This window comes from Lissotriton vulgaris, chromosome 8 (assembly GCF_964263255.1).
Source record: "Lissotriton vulgaris chromosome 8, aLisVul1.2, whole genome shotgun sequence".
Lineage (NCBI taxonomy): Eukaryota > Metazoa > Chordata > Amphibia > Caudata > Salamandridae > Lissotriton > Lissotriton vulgaris.
In genome coordinates, this window is record NC_141696.1 from 308,548,251 (window position 1) to 308,569,516 (window position 21,266).

Sequence of the window (21,266 nt, forward strand, 5' to 3'; positions counted from 1 at the left end):
GTTCGGTGTCAATCATGTGGCACTGCAGCAGCAAAAACACCACTGATTGGCTTGAGATTAAATGACAATTTTGTCCTCAAGGATTTAATTTTTCCTAAAATTTCCAAACTGAAGCATTACATCATTTCCTTTGACTCTTCCAGAAGGTCAGTGAAGTAGTTCATCAATTTAAGTCTTTTACATCAGCTAAATCTGATCTGTAATCCCAACTTTACTACACGATTTAATGCAAGCATTTGTATTATTGATAGCTGAACTTGTGGTGAATTGTCGACCAGTAACCTTGCTGGTGATTGAGCCCTATTTCCTTATTCTTCTCAGCATGGGTGAGATTTCAAATGTAGAGGTTTTCAATAACATCAATGGCTTTGACTTGCAGATCATTAAAGACACTAGAGTTAAAAAAAGAGGTCAGAAGGTTTTGCTGCACCTCATCCTCCTTCACCAAAATGATCTACGTATTTGTAGTATTGTTCCTTACATTAGTTGAGTCCATAAACAAGACTCTAGACTGACGTTGCGCTGCATCAATTGATTCTTTCACCAGACCAATTGCATTATTGATTGCCCCTATAACAGAGTATATATAACAGGTAAAAGAAGAGGTGGCTATGGCTGTGACGGTTGCTCAATGGCCTGGTCTGGACCTAGTCTTTGTCTCAGCAGTGCTTGAGTGCATTTCATGGTCCTGGCGCCAATGCAGTTGTGTCACACATTGTAGCGATGCTGCAGGAGCCTCTACTCCAGGCACTCAGTTCGGGGCAAAGCATTCTGGGCAACGTAGGTGCCTGCCACTCTCAACAGTACCCAACATTCTGCCCTGGCAGCATTTACTGGAGAAGTTGTGGCACTCTTTGTAGCACTACTGCAGTAGCCCATCTTGCAGGCAGTCAGTGGAGGGCGAAGCGGTCTGGACACTGTAGTTGCCTCCTAACCCCAGCAACACCCAGAGGTCTCTCCTGGCATCTCCATTTCAGTAATTTTCCACAGATCCCTTTTGAGTGAAATCTGTATTCATTGCATTCTGCGTTACTTTCAGTCAACCTTCCAGCACATAACGTTTTAGTGCAGGAGCATAAAGTTAAAATCTGCCCTTCAGGCTCTCAAATGGCTTTGGGCTATGTGCAATCACTGCCTTCTTTAGTATTGGACAAAGTCACCCAGGGTGACTCGGTACTTTTATGACACCACAGCTCCTAACATTGCAAGCGTCGACATTTCAGAAGGGTACTACTGGTTCTAGCAATTCAAATGACTTTGTATTTTATGGTTGAAGCAAACTATCTTTAACATTATAGTTAGATTGTGAGTCCACAAGGTCTGCTTCTTGGATGATGGATATATAATGCTTTTGTCGCTGCTAACATTTTTTATACAGAAGTTTGAAATCACCTGGAAGATTAACGTACCAAGATTTTAGGCATGTACAAAACATAGCAAATATGGTAAGATTTTAAGATCATTTACCCGTCTTATTTTACAACATGAAGCCTTCATAAAGAATGTGGACAAAAGGAAGTTATACTTACCCGAGTATCAGACTAGCCTTGCACAAGGGACTCAATTACAATGGATGACATTTCTTCTTTTTTAGGGAAAATATATTATGAACATTGATTCAAAATATTGGATTGTAGTCACCAGGGGAGAGTTAGAGGAAACTTATCCAAGCATATCCTCCTATCTATACAAAGAAAACACACAAGGTGCTTGAGTTCACAAGTACTTGGTGAAAAAGGTTATTTTACCAACTGGAAAATCATCTTACCCAAAAGTTCAAAAAAGAGATTTTTGAGAGGTCACCTCACTCACAACTTATCATGACATCCTTGGTGATCCCCACAATGGAGTATGATGGTACTACTACAGTGGACTCTACCAAACGTGGGAGATCTTAGATTTTCTATTTTTCACAACAGTTAAGAGGTTCAGGATATATGTTAAAAATACCTAGGGGTATACACAAAGAATATTTCTTTATTTATAGGAACAATTGGTATGTGCTAAAAGCAAAACATGCACGGTATGGAGGTGATAATTATTGTTTAACCTAACCACATGCAAGTGACAAAAATGGTCAGTGATCTTCTTGAGGGCTGCAGAGCTCTCAAACTAATTAATAAGTGCTTAGCACGCAAAAACATATGTGGCATAAGGCTTTCATACCTGTCTCTGGTCAATGAGTAATGAACCCTGGAGGTAAGAGTACAAGCCTAATTTGAAATAATACATAATAAAAAACTATTGCCACAGCGAGGACCCATTTAGGAATAGGACACTACCCCCCACGCATTTACATCACATTCCATTACCCACATTTTTTACTTGGCCAAATCTTTTACAACAAAGGGCTTTACAACACAATCCATTACAAGCATTCCCCAATACAACACAATTTAATATTCTTACTCCAACGGGGCGTTACTTTGGGGAATGCATTGTAATGGTTTACGGTGTAAAGCCCTGCGTTGTAAAAGATTTTGAGGAGTAAAAAATGCATTGTAAAGAATGTTTACCTCCATTTATACATGTCCTCCTGAGCACCATGGTCTGAGAAGCCCCTACTGGCCTATTACTGATAAATATAGAGAACAGTCCTCTCCTCTTCGGCAGGCCTGATGTGAAAGGTGGTGCTGCATCACATGGAGTGACCCAAGTGCTGAGGAGAGAAGCGAGAGCGAGACACAATTCACCATAGGGGCCTACCTCTATCTCCAGGTGCCACTGGATCCAAGATGTTAACGCATCAGAGGAGCAGCGCAGTGGGCTCTGAGAGATTGCAGCTGAAATAGAGCAGGACGGGTACCCAAAGTTGCTGTCAATGAGAAAAGGTTAGAGGGAAGGAACAAGTGGTGGTACTGAGAGGGAGCGCTGCATGAAGACTCTGATCTGCAGAGACTTGTGCACTGTGAGGGGTGGGGCTTCTCTTGCAGAGTATGCATGATACCCTACACATCAAAAGTCAAAAACCTAATCAGCGGAGATCCCCAATGATCATTGCTCAGCCCATCTTTCAATGTCTCTGTGACACCGCTATCTGACATCATCAGATCCCACAACATCAACAATCTCTCTTACACAGATGACACTTAGCTTATACTCTTACTCATGGACACGATCCGGGGACCAGGATGAAATTCACCACAGGATTAGCTCCAACTGCATCAAACTGAATTCCAACAACCCCAAAGTTATGATGTTCAGAAGGAATCCACTTGGTAGTCATCTGACCTCAGACCCACATCAACACCCTCTGACCTCACCAGAAATCTAGAAATCGTCCTAGACAACAAACTTAAAAAGGCAGTACAGGTCATTGCAGTGACCTCCACTTAGTTTCACATTCTGAATATGCTGCGAAAAATCTTCAAGTGGTTACCAGAATACACCAGAAAAACAGTCAAACAGGCTTTCATAACCAGCAGACAGGACTACAGTAACACACTCCAATCCAGAATCACCAAACAGCTCATGAACATACTCCAAAACATCCACAACACCACAACTAGACTTGTCAACATTGCACTTTGCACCCACATCACATCTCAACAAGAGAAACTTCACTGGCTCTCTGCACACAAACACAGTAAGTTAAAATTCCTCACACACACATACAAAGCATTTTACAACAAAGGTCCTACTGATCTCAGCTCCCCCTCACACTTCCGCCAACCCTCCGGACACCTCTGCTCAACGAAATTCTCACTTTCACAGTTACCCTGCATACACAAGAACGGAGAAAGATGTTGCACTCTCTGCCACATAGCCCTCAAAACATGGAACAACCTTCCCTACAACTTTAGAGTTTCACAAGAAACTATAGACCTGGAATTTTTAGTGATCACAGGAAGGAGGCCTTGCCCATCAACCTGCGAAGTGTCTGAAATCTCTCACAAGTGACAGGAGCGCTATGCAAATCAGCACAACACAACATGACATAACATAACATAACAAAAGCATAACATAACATAACATAACACCCTGAATGGGGTAGCTCTAAATAGGGCACTAGACAAAAATTATTTGGCTTATTCACCTGCAACATGGGTCCACTGTTGTCATTCATGCATTGACCTATAATAGTGCAGCCAAATGTAGCACCATTGGCTTTATATTGAATGGAACAATTGTCAAAAAATGATGGACTGGACTGCAACCTAGCGTGATGGCCAGAGGCTAAGATTAATTCAAGCATTCCATTCATCACCTTTTCGTTGTTGTAGTTCACACCCTAAGCGCAACATATATGTCCCATGTTCATGGTGACATAGGACTCATCCTATACCTTGTGAGGAGTCCTAAGTAGGTCCAAACTGACATGGGGTTGCTTGTGTTCTGGAGGAGACCCTGCCTGTCAATTTGGGTTGGACTATTCTTATTGTAGCAGGACCAAGACAAAAAAGACGGATCTCTGTCTAGAATGGCACAGTAGGCAAAAAACAAAAGACTGGATGGCGTTCTGAATAGATTGCCAGTGGCTTAGATTAATTCAAATATTCCATCCATCATCTAATTGTTGTTGTAATTTACTCCGTAAGTGTAAAAGGTATTCACAGATGTAGATCTTGTGCTCACTGTGCCATAGGATTCAAGCTATACCTCACGGATAAGACCTAAGTATAAGTAGGTAGACACTAATGTTGGGTTGCTTGTGTTCCTGTCTTCAAGGGACATCACCTGGCAGTTTGGGCTGGAATGTTCATATTTGGAGCAGGACTATGGCTGATTTGAATAAGGTGGGTCTCTTTCTAGAATGGTACAGTAGCCAAGAACCAAGGGACTGGAATGCAGCTCTGACCAATTGCCAGTGGCTGAGATTAATGCAAGCAGTCCATCCATCACCTAGTTGTTGTAGTTTCTTCATTACCTTCCGGATTTCTTGGTACAAAATTAGTATCCATTTTGTGCATGGTTGTTCTGAGCAGAGAAGTGGCATTACCTCATGTGGTAACATTACTTCACTAAATAAAAACATCTTTTTAAATGAACGCTTTTCTTACATTGCTTGTATTTAATTGAAGCATACCTTCAGAGAAATGAAAGTTCTGTCTTTGTTTCATTTGCAATCACCTAAATTAGGAAACAAATATATTTTTAGGAGGAACTAGCAATAGTTGCTTTCACAAATTTCATGATTCTTAGCAACATTATAGAGCTTTTATTCACAGATGTACATTTAGTCAGAAACGTAAGTTAACAACCGAATGTAGCTTTTTTCACACCTGCTAGGACTTCACAAAGGCATTCCTGAAAATCGTAAATCCATTTACATATATGGAGACTTTCCCATAAGTGTGGAGATCTATTCAACAGTAAATCACACTCAAAGGGTGGAAAGTGGGTGTCTCAAGATGTGATTTGCTTTGGGAAAACACACAAGCTTGTACATTTCTGAACATTCCTAATCTGTGATCCATGCTCTTTTCACCCTGGTAAGGGCAATAAATATATTCCAGAGCAGCAAACGTCCACTTCCAGAGTGGGAAGGGAAATGGATCACCACTAGTTTTGCTGATGATGTAAAGAAAGGGTTTTCTCCATGGGTACACAGCTTTTTCGCTTTGGGAATTGATGTTTTCTTTTTTAAAGTGCATTTTCTCCAGGGAGCCTATTCCTCCAGTGCAGTCTTAGCCGTAATGCACAACTCTGCACCTGAGTAAGATCCTTCAGGGGAAAGACACGAGACTGGACACCTACTTCTGGTGCAGCTTTACACCTGTGCTCTTTGGCAATGTTACTGGACAAAGTAAGAAAACTACATTCATGAGTAGACGAACATCTCCACTTTAAAAAAAAATATTCAGCTTTTATGCAGATTCAGGCTGATCTATCAGTGCTTAAAGAATCCTCTAATGCAAATGAATTGTATTTGTTGTACATAATGCTCCGCCTGGGGATTATTGGATACATTAGACACGCTGCCAGCTATTGGCATAATTTGCCTACTTTTCTACATAAGGGATTGTCATAAATCAATTATTCATGTTATCCTTTTCAACCTTGCTATTCTCTTCCTCATTTTGCAATACTTCGTCACAATATTAACTGGATTTTAGGACACAATGTCCCCTCTAGCGCACTTAAGGTTTTATTTGTTTCAGTTATGAGCCATACATGACCATCTGTTGTTTTCACTGCATATTTAGAGCATTTGCAAAACAGACCCCCACAGTTGATGGCATAGACTGTGCTTATCCTTCCACGTCCTTCATTATAAAGCTTTTTGAACACCGAAATCACTTCATTCTTTTAATAATTGTTGCATTAGCGAACACATTCTTCCGCTTTCTAGCTGTGTGTTGCAGCAATTTCAAATGTATGTAAGTGGTTTTCAACATCATATGGAAATCATTTTTTTTCTTTATTTCCCGTTGGGAGAAAGAAGTTGTAGTTTCAGAAAAAGCAGGTCCTCATTGTATGTCCCGCTTTAATCGTGATTGGGGTACAAACAAGAGTTTTTGGACATTGAGTTATTGGTTGAGGGGGGTGAAACCCTACTCTAGCAACAACCGCAATTTCTGTCAGGGTGGAGTTACAAGCAAACTCCAAAATAACCTGTGCTTAGCCCTTTGGTAGCTTGTTACAAGTAATAAGGTTTAACTTAGAGGGCAATTTGTAAAATATATATGCAACACACCAAACAGTAATAAAGTGAAAACACCTCAAATGAAAAGAAAAATCACACACCAATTTAGAAGAATAGAGTAACAGTTAAACTATGTGACACCAAAACAACAAAAATCCAATTAATAGAACCAAAGTTATGAAATGTAAAAGATTTAAGTGAAAACAGTTCTAGACGAAGCTCCAACTGGGGTTATCTATTCGCACAGGACTGGGAAAAAGCCACAAGTTCAGGCTGACAATGATAGAGCACGGGCTGGATACAGGGACCAGGTTAGTCCTGCTAAACTAAGTACCCTGAATCCTGGTTGCAGAGCGATAAGAAGTCCCACGCCGAGGATGCGTTGTGCAGCAGAGGCAATGTGAGGTCCTTGCATGCAGATTGGTCGAGCTGCAGTGGTGTTGTGAGGTCTGTGCTTGAAGCTGCATCGGACACCAGTGGTTGTGAGGAGTTGTGGTGGTGATGCCCTTTGTGATGATGCATCACGCAGCGGTGGTTGTGAGGGGCTGCGGGCTGCGATGTGAAGTCCTGCGTTGGATGTTCTTAGCACATCAGTTCCGATGTGGAGTCTTGCAAGGCAATGCTTTGAGCTGTGTCGGTTCTGCTGGTACCACAGATGGGCTGGCAGAGCACCTTCAGGTCGACTTTCCAGGCTCAAGGACTGAGGTGGCACCTTCAGGTCGACTTTCCAGGCTCCAGGACTGAGGTGGCACCACTTGAGGGGTCTGGACTCACAGCTGGCAGAGACCAGGTTCTAGATTCAAGGCTGCTGGAGCTGTTCTGTTCTCGCTGGTCTGAGAAGGAGGCCAGTCATATAGTCCTTGGAGTCACTCATGTGATTCTTGGTTCAAATGCAAATCCCGTCCTTCCCTCAGGCAGAAAGGCAACGATGTAGCAGTCCTTCTTGCAAAGCAGCACCACAGTCCTTCTCCTACCTAAACTCTTCAGAGTTTTGTCAATGCAGCCCAAGCCATGTGCTTCCATTATTGCCCTGATCTTCAACAAACATGCACAGTATCATTAATCCAACTTCCCAGTAACAAACAATTTCTATGCATCTATAGAACCTGCCTGGCCATTACCATATCATTGTGCGTGTTAATTAATACCACCCCTGGCACTCGTACCCTCACCTACCAACAAATCAATTTCTTGCCTCTACTATCTAACTCGCCCTCATCCCTTCCCTCCTTTCATCCATATTACTTCTGCGCCCTAATATATGCAGCCTGAGGCATTAGTCTTTGTCCCAACTATTTTCCTCTTAGCACCCCAAAAAAATCACAGAAAATATTTAGAAAATAAGCTTCCCAGGTGGCAGCACTCCTCTCTGGTTTATTATCCTCTCCAGAATTATTACCATAAGAGTGCATCGACTATCACACATCCTCTCTCTTTTCCAGACTCACCCTTCCAAAACCTGCTTCACAAATGTAACCCCATTCCGTTCATATTTCCCAAATCAATTATCTTTAAAGGCTATTTGTGCCAGCTTCACAGTGATGATAACAGGTGACAGCCCCTTATCCACCATTGACATCACATAGTTCATCACTTCACCTCTCCTTTCCCTTACTCCAACCACATTTCTCTGTCTCTTCCTTGCTCTGTTTCCAATGAATTCTATCCACTTCTGTTTTTCATTGTTCTCATTGATATAGCAAGAGAGTATTCTACCAAGCTCACTGTTCTTTCATCATACTGCCCACAACTTCCATGGTGAGTTCGCCCCTTGCTAATTGGCCCCCAGAGGCAATCTCTGGAATTCTGACCACTAAAAATTAGATTTAAAAAATCACTAACTCATTTTGAAGGCCTGGTATGTGCCTGACAAGGAAAATCATCTTCAAACGTAAGAATCTCAGAAATAGTCTCCTGAGTAATTTCAACACCCTCATTTCATAGGGAGATATTTTATTGATCACGCTCAATACTGCCCGGTTGTCTATCACAAAAGGTATCATGGTAGTGGCCAGTTCCTAACCTCATAGTTCCATTACCAATATTACTTACAAAAATCCAAGAAAGCACTGCTGTAGTTATTATTAATTCATTCTTGTTAAGTGCATGGTTACCCTTAGGCATCCAACGCTGAGCAACAACGAACAGTGCGGGATCTTTACTGCAAGTTCTGGAATAGCCACTTTTTTAGTTGTTTCCTAAATGTAAGCTGGGGCCGGAGAGAATTCCATAAGATAGAGGCATTGTAGGAAAACATGTGTCCACCTGATCGTACCCTCCTTGTTTTTGGTACCCTGGCTTGAAAGAGATTGGCAGATCTTAGATTACGCGTAGGTCGGTGGAACGTTAAGAGAGTGTGATTGATTTTAGGGCCTGTGCCCCAGAGCGCCTTGTGCACAATACAGAGGGATTTAAACCTTATGCGTTCTGCTATGGGCAGCCAGTGTAGTTCATTTATTTCTGGTTTCGCTGATTGTTTTCCAGGGATTTTGTGTAGTAGTCTGGCCACGGAGTTCTGCACTAACATTCGTATTGTGGTGTGAGGAGTTCCTAGGTATAATGAGTTACAATAAGCCATCCGGGGGAGTACCAGAGTTTGTAACATGGTTCTACATGTGGTTTCCAGGAGTAGTGGTAGTATCTTTCTTAGTTGCCTTAGAACTTAGAATTCCGAAGCAGGTGGCTGCTACTTGTACCGCTTGGTGTTCAAGTTTGAAAGAACTGTCGAGCCACATTCCTTAGCTTTTGATCCTATCTTTGGGCGTAGGGGGAAGGCCAAAGCAATTTGGCCAACTTATATTTGAATGTGCCTCTGCTTTTTTCCCAAGGATCATTAGCTGAGTCATCTAACTGTTAAACCTGAGGTAGGATTGGTCCATCCAGGTGGCCACCTGTTCCAGGCAGATTTCAAGGTAAATGGTGTTACCCTCCGGAAGATTGAGGGCTACCACCAATTGAGTGTCATCCGCGTATTTGACTATCTGCGCTCCATAAGGAAGAACAAGCTCAGCCAGTGGTCTGAGGTACACATTAGAAAGGGTGGGGCTTAATGACGAGCCCTGCGAGACCCTGCAAGTAAGTGGGATCTTTTTTGATGTGTGCCTGCCTTCGAACACTCGGAAGGTCCTATCTGTTAGAAAAGATTTAAGCCACAAGAGAGCATTTCTTAGTACCCCGACCTCTTTAAGTCTGTCCAATATGATGCTGTGATTTACTGTATCAAAAGCGGCCATTAGGTCCAGCAAGATAATTGCCACTGTCCCTCCTAGACCCATCACTTTCCTAGATTGCTCCTTTACTGTTAGGAGTGCAATTTCCGTCCCATGATTAGGTCAGAAGCCTGTCAGTGAGATGTGTAAGATCTCATGTGATCCCAGGTAGTTGGACAGAGTCATATTCACATGTTTTTCCAGTATTTTACTTACTAGGGAGAGTAGTGATGCAGGCTGGTAGTTGCCCCAGTTTTCAGGATTCAAGTTAGGTTTTTTAAGAGTGCTTTCACCATAGCGAGTTTCCATCTCACAGGTACTGTTGCGGTAGTTAGAGACAGATTAAGAATTTCCAGAAGCACTGGGAGGACAGTTTCCTTTACTTTACTTAGATATGTGCCAATGCTGGGTCGCATGGAGATCCTCATTTGACTTTCGCAAAGAGTTTGTCAAGGGTATTCATATCCATGATTGGGATGTCATCCAGATAATTTTGTATCTTCGACACATTGACTTGTTTAAGGAATGGTCTTTCCTTCTGTTGAGGAGGTGGGAAAGCGTTATATATGTTAAGATTTTTATTGTTGAAGAATTCTGCCAGTTCTTTACCTCGCTTAGGGGCTCCTTCTGTGGAACCTTCTGGCTGAGGGCAAGTTGATAGTTTTTTTGCTATTCTTGCTAATTCTCTAGAGGCGTTAGCTGCTTTTTCATTTTTTCCTCAAAATATATTGCCTGTGCTTTTTTTGTTTCTGCTTGGTATATTTTTATTGCCTCTCTATATTTAGTTTTTCTCCAGACAATAGTTCCTCTTCCATACCCTCTCTAGCCTTTTGCAGTTTTGCTTGAATTCACAAATATTCAGAGTGTACCATGGAAACTTTCAACAGCGGGTCTCTTAGAGCTCAATTTGAGAGGGATTGTGGCATCCAACGATGTAGTAATCCATTCATTGTACTTATTGTAAGCCATATTGGGGTCATTGCTACCACTAGGGATGCTCCTTGTTAAAATGTCCGCCCAGATCTTAGCCCATGGTCTGTCCCAGTCCTTTGTTGGCTGGTCATTGGTAGGGGAGCGGGGTAACCTCCAAAATATAGGTACTATAAAATGGTCTGACCAGGGAATTGGGACGGGGTCACTTAAAGAGATATTATCTACGTTAGAGAATACTGGCTCCAGTTTGTGGCCTTTATTATAGGTTGTGCAGGTTATCTTCTGAAGAATTTGTAGTGCTTGTAGATTGTGTATAAGGCTGCATGCATCACCTTTCTCAGGGTCCTCTAGATGCGGATTTAGGTCTCCTAGAATAGTGAAATTGGCGACTGCATTTGCCCTAGATGACCCTATATTGGTAAGGGATTCCGGAAAACACTCTGCATGGACCGGGGGTCTGTATATTAGGATTCCTGATAGTGAACAGGTAGGTGTGAAGGTGAGTGTAAAGCCCATGCTTTCACAGTCCTGTAGTATATCAAGTTCAATGAGCCCTTTTATGTGGTCTTTCAGAATGATGGCAATCCCACCTCCCTTCCCTGAAGTTCTGTCATTCCTCAGTATATAATATCCTGGGGGAGGAGCAGTACAACATCTGGGTCTGAGTATTTGTGCAGCCATGTTTCAGTCAGAAAAAGAGCCTCAGGCTCTCTTCCAGTCATCTGGCCAACGTTTGATGCATAATTTCCCTTTCCAGTATATGCCAAAACCACCACTTCACCTCTCTTTTCTCCCACATTCTAGCCACATTTCTCTGTTTCTTCCATGCACTAATCCCAATGATTTCTGCCAGCACTGGTTTGGGCATTCTCCTCATTGATACAATGAACAAGTCTTCTGTCAAGCTCACCTCTCTCACCTCTTAACACCCACAACTTCTCTGATGCTTTTGCCCCTTGCTTATCTGCCTCCAGAGTCAGTGTTTGGAACTTTGAATCCTTAAAATTAAGAAAAGCATAAACCAACTAATTTCCTGTATATGCCTATCTCGGAAAATTAGGTTGAAACCCATAACCTCAGAACCAGCTACCTCAATATTTTTGGGACCTAATTTTCACGGACAGACATTTTATTGATCATTCTCACTACTGCCTGATTGTCTATCACAAGCCATCATTGCATTGGTCGGTACCTGACCTCATAGTTCTATTACTAAACGTAACTAAAGAAATTCCAAGAATGCAATGCTGTCTTGTGTCTCTCCCAGTAATCAGGACACCTTACAGCATGTAATTGCCTTTTCCAGTATATGTAAAAGCCTCTGACTTAAATGCCACTTAAAATATTTAAATGGACCTTCTGTATGGTTCTGTGCTCATTTGCATTGTAACTCCATTGTCATTATCAAGGAAATATATCAATTTATACCCATGCCTTGGCTTATGGCCTCTGAAATTCTGATCCTGTGGCCCGTCTTAATTGTCTTTGTCCTGGCTCATGTCGTGTATGCAGAATGCTCTTCTCTGTGCCACAACCTTGCAAGCAAAGTTTCAGTGACCCAAGACTTGCTGCAATGTCTTTAGTTCACATTTAGTACTGTCTACCATTCCTGGAGAATATGTTTAGTGGTTACAGGCTGATCTGTTTAGATGCCATAATACCATAATTACCTAATCATATTCTATGCATCTGAAAGGTAGTGACATCATCAGCTGTTTTGTCTTTCCCATTGTCAGTAGAACTCTCTAAAGAAAGATGTTGAGGTAGTGCAGCACGTGCTCAGACCCAATACCGTCTTTCCCACTACCTCCAGGAAAAAGCTGTAGGTATAATACACCCCTGACATCACTGAACACTCTGTGGACATGGGCTCACCAGCAAAGTCCTCCACCTGAATAGTATCCTCAGCATGGGAAAATTGCCTGGATGTACCAACAGCTCTTGAAATGCTGATTGAATGCAAGTCTTTTCACATTTCAACCCGCACATCACAACTCCATATCAGGTCAACTGTCTCCTCAATGTTGGTACAATAGACTGAAATGTCTGCTTAGGCAATGTGAGGACATCCCTGCTGGCCATGACAAATGGTGAATCAGGTTGTATTCCCTTGCTGCATTCTTAAATACACCTCCCAACTCGAAGACCATCAAGGTCAGAATGAAGAGGTCAGCAAAAGATTCCAACATCCTATCTGCTTGCAGATCTTTCAACACTATGTACTCCAGTCCTTTTATGGACTTCAAGTTGTCAGCCAGTGTTGTCAACCCCTGCCATGCGTCTGACGGCATCACGGTGGGCGTCCGATGTGCGCATGCGTCAAATTCCGCTGCACCGTGGCGGAATGTGCGCCATGGTGAAGCGGCTAACATAGCCCTTTTTAATGGATTCAAAATCCTACACTAAAACCACGCCTCAACCTTCTGTGACCACGTTGTCAAAGTGGAGTATTTTGCTACATTTCATGCCGACCATTCACTGAATCTCCTACTGTTTGTTTGCCCTGCAAAGCATTTGACACGATCATGCTTCCCCTTTTATTTGGAGCATTTTGCCCAAAAATCTATTGATACCTGAAATAGACTATTTTGTTGCACTGAGACACCACCCACTACTGTGGTGCTTGTCTGTTAATACATATGAAGGAAACTACAACCAGAGTGTAGGATGCACTGCTGGAACAGACCTGGTTAATATCATTACCTGCAGCCATAACTCATTGTTGACCTCTCCCCATCATTTTTTGGAGTCTAGCCCCCTCTTGACCCTGAATTCTTCTTTGTACGTGGTGCAAGTCAACCAATAAAAAAAAATATTTTGCTGTCCTAATGATGTCTAGATTTTTAATACACTTCATATGGTCCTCACAGAATATGCTAGTGTAAACTGTGAACACCGTCCACATGTTGATATTGTCAGGGACCATAGGTCACCTAACCGATTCCTTTTCCTTCACCTTAGAACCGTCTTTAGTTTTCATCTTCCTTTATCATGTGTTAAATATACCCATGCATTCAATAGCCAAAATCTCCTCTTCTGTTCTGATAAGTGTTTTCTCAAAGAGACTTGCGAGTCACTGTATGGTAATCTTAGAGTCCCTGCCACCTCTATATTTTGTTTGGCTTTGTTGTGCTCATTTGTTTACTGTCCCTGTGTCACCCAGCTTTCCTGTAGTGATGTGCATGCACTATTACTTTGTACCTCACTAATTCTGTCTCATGCTTTCCATCTTCTTATGTCTGCTTCTTTGACCTATACTACTACTATGTCTTACTAGATCTCTTTTCCTTTCACCACTTCTATTTTCTTTTGCAAGAGTTTGTCTCATGAATCCAACCACGTCATTTGGAACCCTTAAAGCAGGAAGTCTTCTCCATTCCTCTCTTCATTAACCCTCACAATTCATCTGTACCAGTCTTTCCTCCTCTCAACTACTCCCTCTTGTTCTGATGTTTGGCTTTTATAAATTAAGAGTGCTGAGGCCAAATTCAGCCTTTTGTAACCAGCTTCAATTGGGCACTATTGACCTTCTCTGCAGGGTCACCCTCAAACATTTTGCATTTATCCTCCACTTTTTTCCTGAATTTGTCTTTGCTGGTCTTATGACTCTGGGTATTTTACCACTGCTAACCAGTGCTAAAGTGCTTGTGCTCTCTTCTTAAATGTGATAACATTGGCTAATTCCCAAGTGACAGATTACATTTTATTCGTAAATCCATATTAAAGTGTCACTATCTGTGCTCAGGGTCTGTAAATTAAATGCTACTAGCGGGCCTGCAGCAATGATTGTGCCCCCCACTGAAGTAATCCTTCCAACACAGCTAAGACCCATCATTGAAGCCTTTGTGGCAGTTTTAAACTCCAATTTTACCCTTCAACCTGGTAAAGTAAACCTTTTGCCAGGCCCAACATTACTTTTAATACATATGTCACCACTAGGGTAGGCGCCGGACAGCCCAAAGGACAGGGTGCTGATTCTTTAAAAAGTGGGGCAGTTACTTTCACGTTTTACATCCTGATAGTGAAACACTCTTAAATTTGTTTTTCATGATTGCAAGGCCTACCGCTCCCAAAGGATAACATTGGACTTACTTTATTACATTTAATAAACTATAATTTCCAAAATAAAACAGGTAATCCCTTTATATATAGTTTATTTGAAATTTTAATAATGAATCCTAACTTATTGTGAAGTCATACTTATTATTGTAATTTTCAAAAAGTTACTTTTAGAAATTTGCCATTTTCTTGCCTTAGCAATTTAGTGCCTCTAGCGAGTGCTAATAACTGTTAACCTGTGCTTAAGTCCTTGTGCTGTGTTGTATCACTGGCTAATCCATAATTGATATTTTTAATTTACTTGTAAGTCACTAGTAAAGTAGCACAACATGTGCCCCCTCAGGTAGATCTGGTCTGACCATATGTTGATCACGCTTAGAATTCAAATTGAGTCATGGAGCTCTTGCTCTTATTTTATCATTGACAGGCCCCCAACCCTCTCGACAATGGGTCAAACTATTAAGAGACCTGACCCTGGGTATGGTGTTATCTTCTTCAACTCCCACCCTGTTGGATAATGTTGATAAAGATCTCTTAGCCTTTACAAACTGGATTAGCCAATGCATTATTAACATTGCTCCTGTAAAGTCTTTTAAAAGCAAACCATAGTCTCAGCCTGTAGCCCCATGGTATTTGCAGACCATAGAAGAATATCACCTTATATGTAAACCACCTGAGTGTTAATGGCAGAGTACCTACAATGCAGAAGATCTACTTCAACATAGAAGGGCTCTGAAAACATATCATGGTCAAATCAAGATTGCAATAATGACCTATTTTACTGCCCAAACAGACAAAGCTCAATCTAACAAAAAAACTATTTTTAAAATTACCAAATCGTTTATAAAAATGACAGAAATGACTAGGGATATCTCACCCTCTCATTTCCTGTGATAAACTATCCACAGTCTTTGAGGAAAAAATATGAGTCATCAAGCAGGAGTTCAGTCCTCCCACTGCCCCGGAATATCCCCTGATAGGTAATATTCCCTTGACCGGATAACTATTAACAAAGTTTCAGACCATTACCCTATGGTAAACATAGATGTGTGACGCTGCAGAGCATGCTTAAAACCAGAACCTTCAACTTCAGATGTATCTAATGCTGCACCTGGTATTTCTCACATTTCTAAGGTTGCTTTTTTAGAGATAAATACGGAAGACACCTATACAGGCATCAGCGGCCCTCACAGACACAGCAAAACCTGGAGAGGGCACAGCTTCAGTAAAAACGGTCACGTCAACCAGAAGACAACAAAAGAAGCATTAGTGATTAACATCTCTTCTTCTAAATTGACTCAATCTCACATGCTATTTTAGAGAAAGCCATTTCTTTTGTTTCCACTTTTCACACCAGTGCTTTAGAGACTGAAAAAGCAGTCTACAAATTCACCAGAAAGTTGTGTCCCCGTTATTTTGAGAATCTTGTCACAAGTCTTATGCAAACAGAGGCATCCAGTTACCCTGAATTTAAACCCAGGAGTATGTTTATTTATTCTGCAGAAGGTGTTTGACACTTTCGAAACATTGGTGAATAAGAACTTACAAAAGTTTCCGGCCTACACCACTAAAAATTTGTTGAAAAAAGAAAAATTCGCTTTGAAAACATTAAAGACAAATCAATCATTGACATTCTCAGCAGCTGACAAAGGTGGTGCTTTTGTAGTGATGGATCATCATTTTTATGAGAGGAAGGTAGAAGAAAATGTGAAGGATGATTTGACATACTTACCCTTACCGCAAGACCCTACAGCTACATTTCAGAAGACCTTGATGGCTATACACACACAAGCCATAGAAATGAAATGGATTAATGAAAAAACAAAATATCTCCTCTATCCGCAACATCTCAGATGGCCACCATTTGATATGCTCCCAAAGATCCACAAAAACCCGCATGACATCCCCTTTAGACCCATTGTCTCAGGGTGTCGGTCAATTCATGAACCTCTTGGCCAATAAGTAGAATTTTATTTGCAGCTGTTGGTACATGCAAGTCCTTCATATTTACAGGACACTAGGCATCCACTACAACTGCTTATGGACGTACACTTGCCTAGAACTCAAGAAATATGTTTACGCACTTTTGAAGTGGTAGCCCTCTACACTTCCATCACACATTAAAGGAATAGAGGCGATCAAATGGACACTTCTAAAGGAGGTGAGATACAAGCTACAAAATATTTTTACTAGAATTATTGCATTTCTATCATCACAGTTACTTCAAGTGGAAGCAGATGTATTATCTTCAAGCCAATGGAATTTCCATGGTTTTTTTACGGGCCCCCCAGCTATGCTAATTTGTTCATGTTGAAATTTGAAACCAAACACAACTTATCCAATCAAAGCTGGATGCAGAAACTCATCTCATATCGATGATATATAGATGGGATCTTCATCATCTGGCAAGGTACAGGTCAAGACCTTAAAGAATATCTGACTATGTTGAACAACAATAACTCTAGAGTACAATTCACATATGGCATTGAGAGACAACGCATCACTTACCTTGATGTGAATATGGAGATAGTGGGGACTGAAATTCAGACTTCGGTCAACAAAAATCCTACTGCTAGAAACAATTCCATGTTATATAACAGTTTGCATCCACCAACGCTCAAACAACATTTACCTTTTTCGCAATTCACTGGGTTAAAAAGCATAACATCAGATGAGAACCACTGTGTTTCCTCTTTACATGAGTACAAACAACAATTTCTAGCACATGATTATCCAAAGGAGGTGGTGGATCGAGCAGAACAATGAGTACAGGCACTGAACAGAACTGACCTACTGAAGAAACACAGACGCGGCGCGAAAGAGAAGAGGGAGCCCCGGGATGCCGCGGACCAGGTAAGTGCCTTTAATATACTTTTCTGGTATTATTTACTGAAATTAGGTATGTAGGAGAGGGCGGGAGGGAGGCGGGTGGCGGGCAACTTCGCTCCGTCCACGGAGCATGCATAGTGTTGCCTACTACGCCTACTTTGCAAAATGCAAAGTAGGCAACACTACGTACACTCTGTGGGCAGAGCGAAGTCTTGCGCCCAGGGTTAGTATATACCATAGTGATATTAATACATTTTTCGTGGAGCGTTGGTATTAAATTCATAGGTTTTTCTCATCACTATCTCCTCCATTCTCTTCATTCCTCGGTCTTCACTGGTGTCAATTAACTTTATTGTGCACATTGTTGGTGTTAGATGGAAGTCTTTCATCTGTCTTGATAGGATTCTTGGTATTAAGCCGGCTCTTCAACGTCATGCATCTAGGTTTTCTGCTTCGTTCTAGGCACATCGTGCTTTGAAAGAAATCAACTTGGCAGCATGTCCGCCTACTGAGATTACTTGGGTAAGATGGGATAACCCTGATAATTCCACAAGACGTTCACGTCTTGTTCACTATGTATCTGATAGACCTTACTCCGTAGTGGTTCATGTTTTCTTTGACAGCTCTTCACTACTTGGATAGTCCGAGCAATCAACTTTCAATCAGAGTGAGACTTGTCTCTGCGATAACTCACAAATATTTGGCATTGTTGTTCTATTTGCTCAGTTTCTTGGAAGTATAGTTTGATTTAGATGCATATGAATTTTCTCATTTGTTCACCGCAGTCACAATTTGCCAGCCATGTTTCCACGGATTAGGCATGAGCACTACACAACTATGAGTACGTTTTTTTCAAGAGTTCATCAGTTTCTACGGTTGTTATGACTTTGGGTGTTTGACCACATCTTTCAAATCATTAATAGCATTTCTTAATTTATCACATTTCTTTCTACTGTGTTGGAAATTACTTATTTGGCACCTTGTTGGGAATTTATAGAGGCCTTTCTTACAACAAATGTCCCTATTGTGTTTCTTGTCCTTTAGCTCTAATATTTCTTATGAGTGTCCCTCACGCCTAGAGGTTATTGATTTGAATGATTTGTAAACATTTAATGAATGGCAGATAATTTATTGGATATGCTTTTGATTGTATATACCCCTGATGAAGAGCTATTTCTAATGCTCAAAATGCATTTGGATACATTTCTCAGCTAGCTCCAAGCAGAATAAAATTGCTAGCCATCAAGTGGAACACTTCCATACAAGAAACATGTCGTTGAAAATGTAATAGACTTGAGCAAGAAAAGGCTACGAGCGATTTTGTTGATTTAAGGATTCCATGTTCAAAATTGTGTTCATGCATAGTTTACTTGTTTAAATGATTTAAAAAGACTCTAACCATTGCATTCAAAAATGTATTCCTCTCAAGTTGTGGACAGAAGTAGGTCACACTGTGTCTAGAGTACTTGTTCTAGTTACTGTTTTCATTTTGAATCAGGTGGTGGGGTGGATTCTCCCCACAGGTTGCACACATTAGTTTGTTAATTAGATGTATAGGTTCTACTTAGTATAAAGTTGTGTATTACACTAGATTGCGACTCAGCTTCTCTTCCTTTTTTTACACTTTTAGAAAGTTTGCATTTTCCTGCCTTAGCCGTTTAGTGCCTCAGGCTTGTACATGGGTCACATGACTGGTGCAGCTGACAGTTGAGCTTTGTGTATTCCGCCTAGAGAGCCACACACAATAGGGAGCTCAGGTGTGCCTTGATGAGCCATCACTGGCAGGATGCGAGGAAAGAGCTGGGCACATCCTCACTTACACTGAATAGGTGGTGTTTTGCCTTCTCACAATGAGCTGCATACCCCTGTAGTTAGTCTGGAGACAAGACAGTGAGGGCAAGATGCCTGGGGACATTTAAGGGAAACCTCTAGTAGATTCTGCCCCACTTCAAAGGCACAACTGGGTATAAATACTGGAACTCAGATGCCACCACTTTAGTACACTTCTGGACCTGTGGATACTCTGCAAGGAAGAAAGACTGCTGAGCAGCTGAAGGACTTACACTCTGCTACTCTCCTGGACACTGCCTTTCTGAGCTGCTGCCTTGTTGTGCTGACCTGCTGTCTTATGCCTTTTTGCCAGGGGAGGGGGGCTGTACCTTCACCTCTTGAACCCAGAAGCCCAAAAGCCCAGAGTGACTCCAAGTGTTAGTTAACTGGCCTCCTGATTTGAGCTTCAGGGACAGAGACTCCAGCAACCTTGGCACAGCACTTGTACTCTGCCATTTGTGAGTCTATACTGCCAAGTTGTGCCACCCCAGTTCTTAACCCTAGGAAGTTAGCCTAAGGTGCTCTGCCAGCCTCTGTGGATCAGGCAGAACTGAGTCATCTTCTCTGCTGCTCAGCACACCCCCAAGGAGAACAGACTCATTGCACCTAGTGTGTGGATCAGAACCAACCCAAAGACAAACCGTTGGCGCTTCGGAACAGTTGCTGCACACCACATCCTTGGTGCAGGCTTTCACAGCTCCTTGGAACCAATGGATGGCTCTGACTGCTTGTCTCATCCTTAATTCCTGACTTCACATCACAATCCCTGGCCGACAGATCCTCGACAATGATGCAGGACCTCACACTGCTGCCTTGTCACATCTCAGAACCAATGCATCGCTTCAGCTGAGCAACGCATCTTCGACGCGGATCTTTGCAATACTCTGCAAACCAGGATTTAAGGTACTGTGTTCAGTGGGCCTAACCAGCACCCTGTAGCCAGCTTGTTTTCTGTCACAGTTGACCTGAACTTTGTCTCGGTCCGGTGCAACCAGCTATCCACAGTTGGCGATTTTTGTCTTCTGGTGCTATTTTCACTAACATCTTTAAAATCGAATATCTTCAGTTCCACAATTTGGATTTTTGAATTATTTTATTTATTAAAGTTACTCAATTTTCCAACTCTGTTGTAGGCTCCTTTTATAGTGCTTTGTCACCCTATTACTGTTTGAAGTGTTGCAAAAACTCTTTACACATTGCCTCTGAGTTAAGACTTACAGCTCTGTGGCAAGCTAACCAAGGTTTGACAGGAGGTTAATTTAGTGTTTGCTTGTAACTTCACCCGATCTAATCGTCAATGCCATCCCTCTCTCACGCTGTGTTGCCTGCTGCACTATTCCACACCTTTGTACACTTTTGTATTCGCAGTGTTTAATGAATCCTTTCACACAAGCACAGTTAGAGCGTTGATAGTGCGGCCCAATGATCAGTGATTTCCTTCACCGTGTCCTCCAGTGGCCCATCCAAAAGAATCTGCATTAAAGATGGCAATTCCCTCCCCTCCACATTGGGCCCGCCTTGGGGGATTTTAGACCTATGTATCTGTGTGATTCTATATGGGGAGCCATTAATCATTTTACATTCCTAAAGACCAGTATTGCAAAGCAGTGTTTGAGCACAGGAGGTCTGTATGAAGAAGACTATGTAGCACGTTAACTGTAATGTTCAATTAATTGGCGTGGTTACAAAGAAGAGGTGGTTTAATTGAATTGTTTTTGTGAACAGCAGAGCAGCAAAACAAAACGTATTGATGTTGTTAGATGAGACTGGCAGCTGTTTCTGCTCATCACTTTTTGTGATACATGTCAAATAAAAAATTC